This window comes from Etheostoma spectabile, chromosome 12 (genome assembly GCF_008692095.1).
Source record: "Etheostoma spectabile isolate EspeVRDwgs_2016 chromosome 12, UIUC_Espe_1.0, whole genome shotgun sequence".
Taxonomy (NCBI): Eukaryota; Metazoa; Chordata; class Actinopteri; order Perciformes; family Percidae; genus Etheostoma; species Etheostoma spectabile.
The window spans coordinates 4,020,273-4,033,785 of NC_045744.1; the positions used below are offsets into that span (position 1 = coordinate 4,020,273).

At 42.0% G+C, this 13,513-nt stretch overlaps 1 protein-coding gene and 2 pseudogenes across 2 annotated transcripts in view; 1 reads left to right on the forward strand and 2 right to left on the reverse strand.

The window, feature by feature from the left end:
* Nucleotides 1-7,887, reverse strand: part of LOC116699479 (BTB/POZ domain-containing protein KCTD6) — a 20,303-nt gene extending 12,416 nt beyond the window's left edge. For both annotated transcript variants that reach the window (XR_004334439.1, XM_032532093.1), the window contains exon 1: nt 7,742-7,887. The gene's annotated coding sequence lies outside the window, so the exon portion shown is untranslated. The remainder of the gene's footprint in view (nt 1-7,741) is intronic.
* LOC116699245 (BTB/POZ domain-containing protein KCTD6-like) lies at nt 4,247-4,939 on the reverse strand (annotated as a pseudogene).
* Nucleotides 7,888-10,816: 2,929 nt separating the features above from the next.
* On the forward strand, nt 10,817-11,470 carry LOC116699246 (BTB/POZ domain-containing protein KCTD6-like; annotated as a pseudogene).
* The last annotated feature ends 2,043 nt before the right edge of the window (nt 11,471-13,513 follow it).

Below are 13,513 nucleotides of genomic sequence, written 5' to 3' on the forward strand. Positions count from 1 at the left end.
GAAGACATATCAAAAGTAAACGTCATTCCGCTGAACTCAGGGCGTTTCTCAATCGTGGTTATTCATGGAATTGTGTCCTTGGTTCTTGTGAAAACGTCATGTTGGGGGGCCAAAGTATGGACCCATTACAGCGGTGGGTATACGAGTTACATTTATCAGTACATTTACTTGAGTAAGTTTGAAAAAAGTGTACTTCGAGAGTGATTTTAAACTACAGGACTTTTCTTTACTTGCAGTAGATTGTGAAGAAGAAACGTCCTGTACTCCGTACATTAGGTACAATGAGCTCGTAATTACCGTCATTGTTTTTACACCCAGCGAACGTCTCATTTAATGTTTTATTTGACAGAGAGAGGCTGATCGACGAGGCTCACCACTTGACCTGTGCTTAAAACCATACACGTCGTTGTGCAGTCACGCTGATCATAACTCGCTTCAGCACGCGAATAGACCTTATAAAGAGGTACTCCTTTATATGTCTATGCACAGCGGACAGTGTAGCTTTACAGTGCTATCAAACGAAGACGTCCGAATGCACCGTCGCCAAGTGCAACGCAGAAACCAGGAGGACCCCCCCCACCCCCCGGTCTCATAGTGAAAGCATGCTACCTTTTAGAAAGTGGAAACACAGCTACTTATGCGGTGTCCTTCATGCAACCAAAAAAACGGACATGTGCACGTTACAATCAACTCACTCTACCTGAGGAAATGTACGGTGGTTTTAGTTTCTGCTGGTGAGGGTGGATGTGTTTCTTTTAGGTACATACAGTATTTGTTAGGCTACACTGCAGTATCCATCAAATTTAGTGTGACAAGTCCTCTCAAGTAGCTATTTTGTAATTGATAAATACATTTTTAATTTATATTGATTGATGAACTATAATTTGCCTAATAAGATTATTTTGTATTTTGTCGGTCTGATGTCCTGTGTAAGAAAAAATCAGACGTACTCAACAGTATCACTACTCGAGTAGTTTTTTAATCATATTTTTACTCTATCAAGTAATATTGGATGACTACTTTTACTTTTACTTGAGTCATATTATTTGAAGTAACAGTACTTTTATTGAGTACAATTTTGGCACTCTAGCCCACCTCTGCCCAATACACAGTTAGCATTCGCCAAGAACAGTTAAAATCCCCGGTGTGATCTCGACACGCCCTTTTACACCGCAGGATACTGTCGGTACACGATCCGTCCTGCCTGCACGATCCGTTCTGCGCACGCGCAGATGATGATCATGAGTACGAGGATTTACAGGAAATTAGGCACTGCAGATCCGTTCCACATAGCCGTCAGCGTTAGCTCCCCCGGAAAGCTAACGTTAGTTTAGCTAACCGCTAATTCGGCTAACCGCTAGCTGAAACGCATGTTTAAGACCTCAATTAACTATTTCTATATATATACATAACACGATATATAATTAGTGGTTACGTCGTTTTCACCTTGTGCTCATTTAAAAACACAATCACTCACTAATTGTCTTTATATTACTGTAAAGTCTAAATACTGTAGCTGCTTTCCCCGCTGTTTAGTTTGAGTAACTATTGTAGACTGAATCAAGCTAGCGGTTAGCCGGGAAGATAACGACGGTGGAGCTAACATCCTCTTACATCATGAGCTAACGCTAACTGCAACAATGACAGATCGTGTACTGATGTATTAGCTAAGAACGGTTAGCCTCAACCGGGAAGCGACGCTAGTTTAGCTAACAGCTATTGCGGCAAAATACGGTACTCAAACTAAAGCTTCCGTGGAGGCTAACAGACTTTCTTTACTGTCTATGGAACAGATCGTGCAGTGTCCGGAAATCCACGTTCTCATGAAATTCATCTGCGCATGCGCGAATATCACAATGCGCGAACCGATCGCGCAGAAGGGGTATCGTGTACCGACAGTTACATCGGATGGTGATTGTGTGAACTTGGCCGGGCAGGATCCAGCATTCATTCGGTGTAATGCGCTTATGGTTTCCGGTACACATATTTTTCACAATTTTACGTAGTATTAAATAATATAATTCATTTGTTAACGATGTTTAAGGCGAGAAATCAGCTGTGTAATTTTTGAATATAGGCAGTTCAACGAAAATTGATGGTGAATAAAAAAGCCTTCGGAGTTTGAAGCTCCGCAAACCCCGGCGGTCGAGCTTGCTACGCCAGCCGGGGATGACTCTCGCGAGCTGGTCAGTCAGTCAGCTCCAGACCCCTCTGGCCCCAGTCTAGACAGACCCCTCTGGCCCCACGTCTAGACAGACCCCCTGGCCCACGTAGACAGACCTTGCCCCAATTAGACAGACCACTGCAGCAAAACCAGGTCCACAATGTAAGATATTTTAAACCATTTTTACCGCTGTATATATATCTGTCCTCCTCATCTGGCTCTCTCCCTCCCAGGCTCCTCTTCTGCTTCTCGGTAACGATACCGACGGCAGTGACTTTACCCGTCCATCTTATTTCAATACCTATTTTAACATTTCTTTTGCTTTCAATTGTCGAACGGTGTGACAGTTACTGAGGTGTCGTATCGCTCTCGTTTGGTTGAGGGCTAACTCCTTTTATACCTTCCCTCAGTAACCCCGTCCCTACTATGCCGCTCTTCTGCCGTATAATAACACCGTTACTATCAGCGGGGGATGGTTAGGCCATATTAAAGGAGTTTACTTTGATACTTCCCTGATTGGTATAAATGCTAGATTTTCGATCCACACCACAGTGATTCGCTAATTTAACACTTTTTAAAATGAAAAGTAATATTATTTTTAGTAATAATTGTTTTAGTTCTTTTACTTAGAGACACAACACACCTTGCTAGTTTAAAGGGCCCCGCCGGATCAGGGAAACCGGAGGCGAGGCAAGAGGCCTTTTCAGATTTTTACCCCAGACGTCCCCCACTACGGCTCTTGTCCCCTGTATATTTTAAGCACTGCCCAGGGGATCTTTACAACCAATGATTTTCTTTAGTACTCAGGTTTGGAAACCGTTCCTCCCAGGTCACGGAGGTCCCCTCCTTCTCAAGGACGCCCGCTGCCTTCGTTGGTCGCCGGTCCGAGAGAGGCTAAGTGCTCGTGTGGCTCTGACCGGCAGAGCGGAGGGGAATGCACTCACTAGGAGATAACAGGAGTCTGACTGTCAATGTCGATCCCCGCCGGGCTGCACTCGCCCAGGTGGTTAAAGAGGAGTCTTAACTGCCCTCACGAGAGGGAAACTTCTACCCGGAAAGCTGAGTGTGAGGAGAGAGAAATTAAATGACTAAAATCAAGGAATACAAGCTTTTGGTCCCCTAGCTCACAACAAGCTCAGGTGGTTTTATTATTTAGTGAATAATCAAAAAAACAAGTACAAAAACAGAAAATGCCCTTCCTTTCTGCCTAAAGCAAAGAGTATCAAAATCAGAGACTAGATAGTGGGTATGCTTTCGCTGAAGAAAGTGGCCACATCAACTCAATTTATACTAAAAGTCAAGGCTAAAACCCCCTCCCTTCTGTAAAACAGGGTAATTCCACCACCGTTATCACACAGTGGCCACAGCAGATGACAGTTCAGACCGTTTCCACTGTACTGTAAGTGACCCTTAGACACTTAAAGTGTGCCAAGGTCACCTAACGATATAAGTTTTTTAGTTTTAGCTGTTTCTGAGATGTAGTTCATACTTTCATCAAACAAGTCTTAATGGGTTACATGGCACTTTAAGCAGATAATATATAATATATATATATTATATATATATTTATCATATATATTTCACCTGTGAGTTGTATTTCAGACAAAACATATATTTTAGGTGAGAGTATACTTCAAGCAAACACATATATTTTAGTGGGGTTATATTCAAGCAGGTAATATTTTTAGCTTTAGCTTGTGTTTCTTGGTTTTCAACTGAACCTCGTTCAACACAATTAAAATTGAATCCGAAAATGTTACAAGGATTTTTTCCCCCGCGTTGTGTCGGTATTATATAGTTATTGGCCGTGATACTCAATAGCACTTTAAATGAAAACCTGGAAGATGAACAACAAACACAACAGGCGGTGTGAGGGTGACCGTCCATGCTTTATGAACTACACACATCAAAGCTAACTATAAAGTGGCAAGCGCCCTCTTTGCGGGGGTGTTGCGCAATACAGAAGAAAGTTCGTCTCAAAACTGTCAACAGCGTTTTGTGTGTTTCTGAACTTGCGAGTTCAGTCTTCCAGGTACAGCCTGCAAGTACGCTTCTCCCCAAGAACACAAGTCCGTTCTTTGCTTACTTGGTATTGGTATTGAGAAATGCTCCATCTTCCAACTTGTGAGCTGGTCGACAGAAAGTCCAGTGATGCTCTACCGTGTTCTCGTTTGCACGCTCACTATGTGATGCACACGTGTTGGGATGGTGAAGCCTTGTTTCATGATATAGTCCATGAGGTGAACCCTTAGGGACACCTCTTGGTGATAGTCACACGGTCCAAAGTTGAATGACACCTGGCAGTCGCTGGGTCACATGCGTTTGTTCCATGGGTGAAGTTGTTAGAAATACCTTTCAGCAGGCCGTGAACCTTCGTATTTGGTTAGCGTTGTGATGATAAGGCGACTGGGTTTGAATATTTTGACAGTTTCCGAGTGTGGAGAGCTCCACGACCTGCTCGAGATGTCAGGAGGGTACAGTGGCTTGGGATCGTAAGGCATTGGATCAAAGGTTCGATCTGGTAGAAGTTCCGCCTCTTTCCGAAGGAGGTCTGTCTCTGTGAAGTTCAAGGGTAGGGTCAGCTCAGACGTCCGCAGGAAGTTCAGGTGTACCGGACAGTGTCCCATCGCGATCAATGAAGTATTCCCTTGGGAATCGCGAGTTGTGGGGAATCTCCCCGAACATGGCACCCAGCATGGAGTCTGGATAGCGCTGCAGGGTGGATAAACTGGTGGTGTACAGGTGCCTCCTACATTCAGGTACAGGAGTACTCATCTATGGCAGGAAAAAAAAGGGACCAAGGAGAGGATAAGAATCACGTTTTTGTGAAGTTAAAGTAAGTTAGCAATTGCATCCTGCAGTTGTAGAAGATAACCGAAAAGTGTGAATTTCAGCTGCCAACCTAGCCAAAATAAAGAGTCTATTACAAAGGCTCTACAATAAAATGTAGTTTGTGGTGCTGTGTGTTGCATTATATAAAAAGTGTTAACATTTTGTCACCCAGTACCAGGAGACTCAATGTAGTGCAATACATTCATCAGCACCACAAAATACAGCACTCCAAAATGATCAAAACGTAAATAAACACCTCTTATTAAAGTTTCAATAAAATCCCAAATTGCAGCCTTTATGAGGTAAACTTACAGAAGGGAAGTTATTAGACGCATAAGTTTTAGTTGCCAGAAATGTAACTTTTTATTTATCAGAAACAATCGTCTGACACTACTCCTATTAAGTGTTCTATCCATCTCTACCCTATGGCCCCAGTCTCCCTTATCCAGTGTGTGAACAATGCCACTTGGTCAGGACCAAATTAGAGAGGGAACAGATACGCTTTGGCTTAATTCAATTTCACCTGTGAAAAAACAGTCAAATTAACATGCGCTGCTGTAACCAAGTAATCTAGACCAGGGGTCTTCAACGTTTTCCAGGCCAAGGACCCCAAACTGATGGCGAGATGGAGCGGGGACCCCCTAATATATATGTGTATAAAATGGTGTTATATCAAACTGGTCCTATAGTGCACGTGTGCATTGATGACTGAAAGACATCTCTGCCTCCATTATTGTTATATACAGGTGTTGAATTCAAGGTTAATGTGTATTTAAAGACATTTCAATTAGTGGAAAAATTGCAGGGGGGGGAATATAAAAAAAGTTAATCAACCAAACTTTCGCGAGCCCCATGCAGTACCTCGCGGACCCCCTAGGGTCGCGGACCCCTGTTGAAGACCCATCTATAGACTATAATTGACACTATCGTGTAGACTCAGTCAAATCATGTGTCAATGAAAGCTTGCAGTAGGCCTACCTGTGTGTATGTGTGTGAGAGAGAGTGAGAGGGTGGATCACATCTAACGTTACCCGTTTACTTAGAAGGATCACGTAAAAGAACATACTGAATTCAAGCACTTGTGATAATGTTATTTCCAGTTCTTAATGTGAGTTAATTGTTATGTAACTCTAGATTGAAATACATGATAAGCTTTCTGGTAAAACGTCTGTATTGGACGAACACACTTTCACAAGCAGATACATGTGTGTAGCCGTTTAAGAGCTTTTGATCATATTACACATTATCTGCGTTCCATGACAACAGACAAAACTCCATCTGCTCGTAAAGATGTGATTTGATCGACAGCTCCAGAACAACTGCACAATTAAATCGTGTTGTCAATGCTGTTTAAATGTCAAGAATGAGCTTGAACATCATGTGTTTGTAACCACGCAGATAACAACAATCATAATGCACTGACGCTACTGGCTGACTGAGTGAACATAACCCAGTTAATTCACATTTTGTAAATTGCCCAGTTTTTTTAGCCACACTGCGACTTCAAATAACGTTAAGGTGGTGAATGCTAGTGACGCCAGCTAGCTAGTTTGTGTAGTGGCTAGCTAGGGTAAAAGTAACCATCAAATATATTTTAAAAGATGAATGATGTTAACAGGTTGTGATACAGCTTGGATGTGTATGATATTGTGTAACGTTAACGGGCGTTGAATACAATGAGAGTACGGTACCACAGCGGAAAGGGTTTATCGCCTGCTGCTAATTTAGGGTGACCAGAGTCCGGTTTCCGGGGACAGTCCCCGATTTTGGCTACCTGTCCCCGGCTGGATCTGTCCCGGTTTTCACTGTGAATGAAAGACCCGAAATTGGAATGAAAGAAAGAAAAACGGACAAACGTAGCCGATAATCGCACACCCACACACGCAGGCTCCAGGCAGCCAGAGCCAGAGATGTTTTAGAAGCCGTGTTTTACGATGCTAAATCACTGATTATTTACAGGAGTCTGGTGCGTTTAGCGAACGCAATTTAATTTAATACTGCATCACTGTCAAAGGAAAATATGTGCTCAGTAGTTTTTTGGTATCTGATTCTCAAGGAGCAGTTGCAGAAACAAGCCTTGATCAGTAAAGCAAAAGCTGTCAGTAGTTCAGTAACCATTACAACGTTATGAAATATTGAGACTTTCTATCTTGAAATATTAGGACTATAAGGACTTTCTATCTTGAAATATTAGGACTTTCTATTTTGAAATATTAAGACTTTCTATCTTGAAATTTTAGGAGTTTTTATCTTGAAATATTAGGACTTTTTATCTTGAAATATTAGGACTTTTTATCTTGAAACATTAGGACTTTTTATCTTGAAATATTAGGACTTTTTATCTTGAAGTATAAGGATGGATTTTTTTATCTTGAAATATTAGGACTTTCTATCTTGAAGTGTAGTGGAGTGGAGTAGGAAGTAGCAGCAGGGGTGGGTCTAGGATCATACCTTGGGGGGGGAGGAAATAAAGTCTGTCTGTTTCACTTCTCCCCTAATAAGAACAGCTCTAGTGTCCCCGTTTTAAGTTTTACAAAAAAAAACATACTTGTTTTGGAGGTAAATACGCTTCTGAGCTGAAATGTCCCCGGATTTTGTCTGAGAAATCTGGTCACCTTAGATTGCAAGCTAGCGTGCTAACAAAGCTAGCGGTCCACGAGCCGTTTACGTTAACTGATGTTACTACGGTGACGCCGGGATCTTAATTAGACTAGCAGGAAGTACCATCGTTAAAACAAAGCCTACCGGCTCGCTGTCTCGCTTTTTTTGCTTCTTTGTCTTTTTTTGTCCAGAAACAGCGACTTGCGGTTGGTACTTAACGGTGCAGATAGTATCGAGGCCAACGCTGGTATTGGTATTTGATCGATACAACTGTAATTGAATCAAGTATTAGTGAACGCTAGAGGAGTATCTAAATTAAATATCGATTCAATTACAGTTGTATCGATCAAATACCAATACCAGCGTTGGCCTCGATACTATCTGCACCGTTAAGTACCAACCGAAGTCGCTGTTTCTGGACAAAAAAAGACAAAGAAGCAAAAAAGCGAGCCGGTAAGGCTTTGTTTTAAAGTATGGTACTTCTGCTAGTCTAATTAAGATCCCGGCGTCAACCGTAGTAACATCAGTTAACGTAAACGGCTCGTGGACCGCTAGCTTTGTTAGCACGCTAGCTTGCAATTAAGTGGACCAGATTTCTCAGACAAAATCCGGGGACATTTCAGCTCAGAAGCGTATTTACCTCCAAACAAGTAATGTTTTTATTTTGTAAAACTTAAAACGGGGACACTAGAGCTGTTCTTATTAGGGGAGAAGTGAAACAGACAGACTTTATTCCTCCCCCCCAAGTAGATCCTAGACCCACCCCTGCTGCTAATTCCTACTCCACTCCACTACACTTCAAGATAGAAAGTCCTAATATTCAAGATAAAAAAATCCATCCTTATACTTCAGATAAAAGTCTAATATTCAGATAAAAGTCCTAATGTTTCAAGATAAAAAGGCCTAATATTTCAAGATAAAAAGTCCTAATATTTCAAGATAAAAACTCCTAAAATTCAAGATAGAAAGTCTTAATATTTCAATAGAAAGTCCTAAATTTCAAGATAGAAAGTCCTTATAGTCCAATATTTCAAGATAGAAAGTCTCAATATTCATAACGTGTTTAATGTTTACTGAATACTGACAGCTTTTGCTTTACTGATCAAGGTTGTTTCTGCAACTGCTCCTGAGAATCAGATACAACAACAAAAACTACTGAGCACATATTTTCCTTTGACAGTGATGCAGATTAAATATAATTGCGTTCGCTAAACGCACCAGACTCCATGTAAATAATCAGTGATTTAGCATCGTAAAACACGGCTTCTAAAACATCTCTGGCTCTGGCTGCCTGGGCGGCGTGTGTTGGGTGTGCGATTATCGGCTACGTTTTTCCGTTTTTTCTTTCTTTAATCCAATTTCGGTCTTTCAGTCACAGGGAAAACGGGGACAGATCCAGCCGGGGACAGGTAGCCAAAATCGGGGACTGTCCCGGAAAACGGGGACGTTGGTCACCCTAAATAGCTAGCAGGCGATAAAACCCTTTCCGCTGTGGTACCGTACTCCATGTATTCAACGCACCGTAACGTTAACAATATCATACACATCCAAGCTGTATCACAACTGTTGACATCATTCATCTTTTAAAATATATTTTGATGGTTACTTTTTACCCTAGCTAGCCACTACACAAACATTAGCTAGCTGGCGTCACTAGCATTCACCACCTTAACGTATTTGAAGTCGCAGTGTGGCTAAAAAAACTGGGCATTTACAAAATGTGAATTAACTGGGTTATGTTCACTCAGCTAGCCAGTAGCGTCAGTGCAATTATGATTGTGTTATTTGCTGGTTACAGACACATGATGTCAAGTCATTCTTGACATTTGAAACAGCAGTTGACAACACGATTTAATTGTGCAGTTGTTCTGGAGCTGTCGATCAAATCACATCTTCGAGCAGATGGAGTTTGTCTGTTGTCATGGAAACAGATAATGTGTAATGATGATCAAAGTCTTAAACGGCTACAACAATGTACGCTTGTGAAAGTGTTTCGTCCAATACAGACGTTTTACCAGAAAGCTTATCATGATTTCAATCTAGAGTTTCAAAACTAAGTAAACACATTAAGAACTGGAAAACATTATCACAAGTGCTTGAATTCAGTATGTTCTTTTACGTGATCCTTCTAAGTAAACGGGTAACGTTAGATGTGATCCACCCTCTCACTCTCTTCACACACATACACACAGGTAGGCCTACTGCAAGCTTTCATTGACACATATTTGACTGAGTTCACAGATAGTGTCAATTATAGTCTGATCAGGGTTTCAACAGGGGGTCCGCGACCTAGGGGGTCGCGCGAGGTACTGCATGGGGCTGCGAAAGTTTGGTTGATTAGAACTTTTTTATATTCCCCCCCCTGCAATTTTTTCAATAATTGAAATGTCTTTAAATACACATTAAATTGAATTCAAAACACTGTATATAAACAAATAATGGAGCAGAAGATGTCTTTCAGTCATCAATGCACACATGCACTATAGGACCAGTTTGATATAAACACCATTTTATACACATATATAATTAGGGGGTCCCGCTCCATCTGCCATCACAGTTTGGGGTCCTTGGTGGAAAACGTGAAGACCCCTGGTCTAGTTACTTGGTTACAGCAGCAGCATGTTAATTTGATGTTTTTCACAGGTGAAATTGAATTAAGCCAAAGCGTATATGTTCCCTCTCTAATTTGGTCCTGACCAAGTGGGCATTGTTCCAAACTGGATAAAGGAGACGGGGCCATAGGGTAAGAGATGGATAGAACACTTGAATAGGAGTAGTGTCAGACGATTGTTTCTGATAAATAAAAAGTTACATTTCTGGCAACTAAAACTTATGCTGCTAATAAATTCCCTCTGTAAGTTTACCTCATAAAGGCTGCAATGTTGGGATTTTATTGAAACTTTATAAGAGGTGTTATTTAACGTTTGATCATTTTGGAGATGTATTTTGTGGTGCTGATGAATGTATTGCACTACATATATCACTGGTAGTACTGGGGGAACAAAATGTTAACACTTTTAATATAATGCAACACACAGCACCACAAACTACATGATTTATTGTAGAGCCTTTGTAATAGACTCTTATTTTGGCTAGGTTGGCAGCTGAAATTCAACTGTTCGTGTTATCTTTACAACTGCAGGATGCAATTGCTAACTTCCTTTAACTTCACAAAACGTGATCTTATCCTCTCCTTGGTCCCTTTTTTTCCTGCCATAGATGAGTACTCCTGTACTGAATGTAGGAGGCACCTGTACACCACCCGTTTATCCACCCTGCAGCGCTATCCAGACTCCATGCTGGGTGCCATGTCGGGGAGATTTCCCACAACTCGCGATCCCAAGGGAATTACTTCATTGATCGCGAATGGGACACTGTTCCGGTACATCCTGAATTCCTGCGGACGTCTGAGCTGACCCTACCCTTGAACTTCACAGAGACAGACCTCCTTCGGAAAGAGGCGGAACTTCTACCAGATCGACCTTGATCCAATGCCTTAACGATCCCAAGCACTGTACCTCCTGACATCTCGAGCAGGTCGTGGAGCTCTCCAACACTCGGAAACTGTCAAAATATTCAACCCAGTCGCCGTTATCATCACACAGCTAACCTAATACGAAGGTTCCGGCCTGCTGAAAGGTTTCTAACAACTCACCCAGTGGAACAAACGCATGATGGACACCAGCGACTGCCAGGTGTCATTCAACTTTGGACGTGTGACTATCACCAAGAGGTGTCCCTAAGGGTTCACCTCATGGACTATATCATGAAACAGGCTTCACCATGCAACAGCGTGTGCATCACATGAGTGAGCGTGCAAACGAGAACACGGTAGAGCATCACTGGACTTTCGTCGACCAGCTCACAGGTTGAAGATGGAGGGCATTTCTCAATACCATACCAAGTAAGCAAAGAACGGACTTGTGTTCTTGGGGAGAGCGTACTGCAGGCTGTACCTGGAAGACTGAACTCGCAAGTTCAGAAACACACAAAACGCTGTGACAGTTTTGAGACGAAGCTTTCTTCTGTTATGCGAACACCCCCAGCAAAGAGGGCGCTTGCCACTTTATAGTTAGCTTTGATGTGTGTATTCATAATAAGCATGGACGGTCACCCTACACCGCCTTGTTGTTTTGTTGTTCATCTTCCAGGTTTTCATTTAAAGTGCTATTGAGTATCAGGCCAATAACTATTAAATACCGACACAACGGGCGGGAAAAATACTTGTAACATTTTCGGGATTCAATTTTATGTGTGTGAACGGAGGTCAGTTGAAAACCCAAGAAACACAAAGCTAAAGCTAAATAATGTACCGCTTGAAATACTCGCACTAAAAATATGTGTTTGCTTGAAGTAAACTCTCCATAAAATATATGTTTTGTCTGAAATACAACTCACAGGTGAAATATATATATAATATATATTATATATATATTATATATTATATATTACTGCTTAAAGTTGCCATGAAACCATTAATGACTTGTTTTGATGAAAGATGAACTACATATCAGAAACAGCATAAACTAAAAAACTTATATTCGTAGGGTGACTTGGCACACTTTAGTGTGCTAAGGGTCACTTACAGTACAGTGGAACGGCTGAATGGTCATCTGTGTGCAACTGGTGATAACGTAGTGGTGGAATTACCCTGTTTTACAGAAGGGAGGGGGTTTTAGCCTTGACTTTTAGTATAATATGAGTTGATGTGGCCACTTTCTTCAGCGAAAGCATACCCACTTATCTAGTCTCTGATTTGATACTCTTTGCTTTTAGGGCAGAAAGGAAGGGCTTTCTGTTTTTTGTACTGTTTTTTTGATTATTCACTAAATAATAAAACCACCTGAGCTTGTTGTGAGCTAGGGGACAAAAGACTTGTATTCCTGATTTTAGTCATTTAATTTCTCTCTCCCACACACAGCTTTTCGAGGGTAGAAGTTTCCCTCTCGTGAGGGCAGTTAAGACTCCTCTTTAACACACCTGGGCGAGTGCAGCCCGGCGGGGATCGACATTGACAGTAGACCTCTGTTATCTCCTAGGGAGTGCATTCCCATCCGCCTGCCGGTCAGAGCCACCGAGCACTTAGCCTCTCTCGGACCGCGACCAACGAAGCTAGCGGGCGTCCTGAGAAGGAGGGGACCTCCGGTGACCTGGGAGGAACGGTTCCTAACCGTGAGTACTAAAGAAAAATCATGTGTTGAAAGATCCCCTCGGGCAGTGCTAAAATATACAGGGGGACAAGAGCAGTTAGTGGGGGACGTCTGGGGTAAAAATCTGAAAAGGCCTCTTGCCTCGCCTGGTTTCCCTGATCCGGCGGGGGCCCTTTAAACTTAGACAAGGGTGTGTGTGTCTCTAGTAAAAAGAACTAAAAACTAATATATACTAAAATAATAATTACTTATTCATTTTAAAAAGTGTTAAATTAGCGAATCACTGTGTGTGGGATCGAAAATCTAGCATTTATACATCAGGGAAGTATCAAAGTAAACTCCTTTATTATAGGCTCAACCATCGCCCCGTGATAGTAACGGGTGTTATTATACGGGAAGAAGGCGGCATAGTAGGGACGGGTTACTGAGGGGAAGAGTATAAAAGGATGTAGCCCCAACCAAACCGAGAGCGATACGACACATCAGTAACTGTCCACACCGTCGACAAAATTGAAAGCAGAAAAGAAATGTTAAAATAGGTATTGAAATATAGATGGATGGGTACAAGTCACTGCCGTGCGGTATACGTTACCGAGAAGCAGAAGAGGAGCCTGGGAGGGAGGAGAGCCAGGATGAGGAGGACAGATATATATATAACAGCGGTAAAAATGGTTTAAAATATCTTAAATTGTGGACCTGGTTTTGCTGCAGTGGTCGTGTCTAAATGTGGGCGCAGAGTGGTCTGTCTAGAACGTTGGGGGCAACG